The sequence below is a fragment of the Penaeus japonicus genome, unplaced genomic scaffold (assembly GCF_977035675.1).
Source record: "Penaeus japonicus unplaced genomic scaffold, GWHDUDI00000001_assembly GWHDUDI00000013, whole genome shotgun sequence".
Taxonomy (NCBI): Eukaryota; Metazoa; Arthropoda; class Malacostraca; order Decapoda; family Penaeidae; genus Penaeus; species Penaeus japonicus.
In genome coordinates, this window is record NW_028234415.1 from 31,187,860 (window position 1) to 31,190,359 (window position 2,500).

The 2,500-nt window shown below is 39.3% G+C and overlaps 1 protein-coding gene across 8 annotated transcripts in view; it reads left to right on the top strand.

The window, feature by feature from the left end:
- Positions 1–2,500, top strand: part of LOC122248481 (excitatory amino acid transporter 3) — a 76,992-nt gene that overhangs the window by 55,358 nt on the left and 19,134 nt on the right. The window lies entirely within an intron of this gene.

The window sequence follows — 2,500 nt, forward strand, 5'->3', positions numbered from 1 at the left end:
CCGTGTTCTTCTCTAGTGTGCCTTTTCCTCTTCTACCTTATTCTGATCTCTTTATTTGTGTTTTATTTTCTATCTTTCGTCTATCATTTTCCTCTTTTTCTCCCTCCTTCTGGGACTCCTTTCTTCTCTGCTGTGGCTCCTTTTGCTTCGATCTAATGCTCTTCTCCTCCTTCTATTCCCGTGTTCTTCTCTAGTGTGCCTTTTCCTCTTCTACATTATTCTGATCTCTTTATTTGTGTTTTTTTTTCTATCCTTCGTCTATCATTTTCCTCTTTTTCTCCCTCCTTCTGGGACTCCTTTCTTCTCTGCTGTGGCTCCTTTTGCTTCGATCTAATGCTCGTCTCCTCCTTCTATTCCCGTGTTCTTCTCTAGTGTGTCTTTTCCTCTTCTACCTTATTCTGATCTCTTTATTTGTCTATTTTTTCTATCTTTCGTCTATCATTTTCCTTTTCTTCTCGTCTCTCTTGGTTAATTTCTTTTCTGCAGCAATTTCCTTCTCATTCCCTTCGAGTTGGTTTGCCATGATAACAGGTGAGAAAAAAAATGGACGAGAATGAGCGATTCCACAAGGAAGATTGTGTTCCGCGTCAAGATCTGTTGTGGTCGAATTGTTGGGAAAATAATCTGTCCTTGTGGAATGGCTTCCTGCCACTCATGCCCCTTTTCATTCCCTTTTTGATCTGTGGTTTCATATTCTTAAAGAATTTTTGTTCACAGTAGAATTTTCAGAATGCAAATGGATTTTTAAGATGCAAGTATTGGCGTGTCTTTTTTGAAGGGTCACTGAAATCGCTTATGGTTAACACTTCTTGAAGTTTCTTTGGCACTGGCACGCTAGACTTGCGTTTCAAAACAATGCAACATTATTGATAGTTGCAATCCCTCTGTCTATTATTTTAAGGTGTACGTTAGAAGAAAGTGGATGTTCTTGTTTATTGTTTTGAGTACTTTTTGTTTTTATAGTAGGAGGAATAAGAATCCATCTTGAATGTGTGAAATACAGAGAGGAGAGAGAGCGAGAAAGCAAGAGAGAGAGAGAGAGAGAAAGAGAGAGAGAGAGAGAGAGAGAGAGAGAGAGAGGAGGAAGAGAGAGAGAGAGAGAGGGGGGGGGGAAGAGAGAGAGAGAGAGAGTGAGGAAGAGAAAGAGAAAGTGAGAAAGAGAGAGAGAGAGAAAAAGAAGAAGAGAGAGAGAGAGAGAGAGAGAGAGAGAGAGAGAGAGAGAGAGAGAGAGAGAGAGAGAGAGAGAGAGAGAGAGAGAGAGAAAAGAGAAGAAGAGAGAGAGAGAGAGAGAGAGAGAGAGAGAAAGAGAGAGAGAGAGAAAAAGAAGAAGAAGAAGAGAGAGAGAGAGAGAAAGAGAGAGAGAGAGAAAAAGAAGAAGAAGAAGAGAGAGAGAGAGAAAGAGAGAGAGAGAGAGAGAGAGAGAGAGAGAGAGAGAGAGAGAGAAAGAGAGAGAGAGGAGGAGGAGGAAGAGAGAGAGAGAGAGAGAGAGAGAGAGAGAGAGAGAGAGAGAAACAGGGGGGAAGAGAGAGGGGGAACAGAAGAGGTGAGAGAGGGGGAACAGAGAGGTGAGAGAGGGGGAACAGAGAGAGAGAGAGAGAGAGAGAATGAGAGAGAGACAGAGAGGGGTGGGTGGGAGAGAAAGGAAAAAGAGAGAGAAAAGGAGAGAGAGAGAGAGTAGAATACAAAATAGCGTTAAAAAAAAGAAAAAAAGTAGGGCTCTTTCTACAAGATATGTTGCAGGAAACGGGAGAGAAGGGTAGTGCTGATCAGAGTCAAGTGATTGAGTGTTATCTGCTACAAGGGAAATTTTACTTTTGTTTTTCATTAAATTTTTAAGTATGGGACAGATTAAGCTGATCTTAGTATACGGCTATGTTTTGTTTGTGTTTGTATACGGTTATGTTGAGTTTGTGTGCGATCGTTTATATGCGCGTATCTCGTTTGCAAGCATATCTAAGATCAATTGCTTTCGTGTATATGTGAGATGAGACGGTTTCATTTTTTTATGTTAAGGTTCATATGAAAGTCAATAAGTTTCTGTATATAACTTCATGTAGGTGTGTGTGTTTACGTGTGACTCGCTATAGAAAATGTAACATTAAAATCCACATGTTATTTATCTTAGTACCTTCGTCAGATTATGAACCACAAATACTATATCTTTTAATTCATTCACCTTAAGATGAAGCCAGTGTCACTTAGGGGGAAACGTTGTGCAATATTGTGTTTTTTATTGTTATGATTGCCTGGCTATTTTGTTTCAACTGCGTATGTATGTTTTTGTTGCCGTCTTGTGTATAGTTGTTGTTTTTTGTTTTTTGTTTTTCCTTTCTTTAAAGCTCACAAATATCGGGAAGTAGGATAGCAGGAAAATAGATTCGTGGCATCGGGTACAACTTAACCGTGCATTTTTATCAGCATTATTTTATAGCGAAATAAGATTATGTTGCGATAAAGGCTATTTTTCTCTTTCAAATATTAGCTTTGTTTTATCTTACTT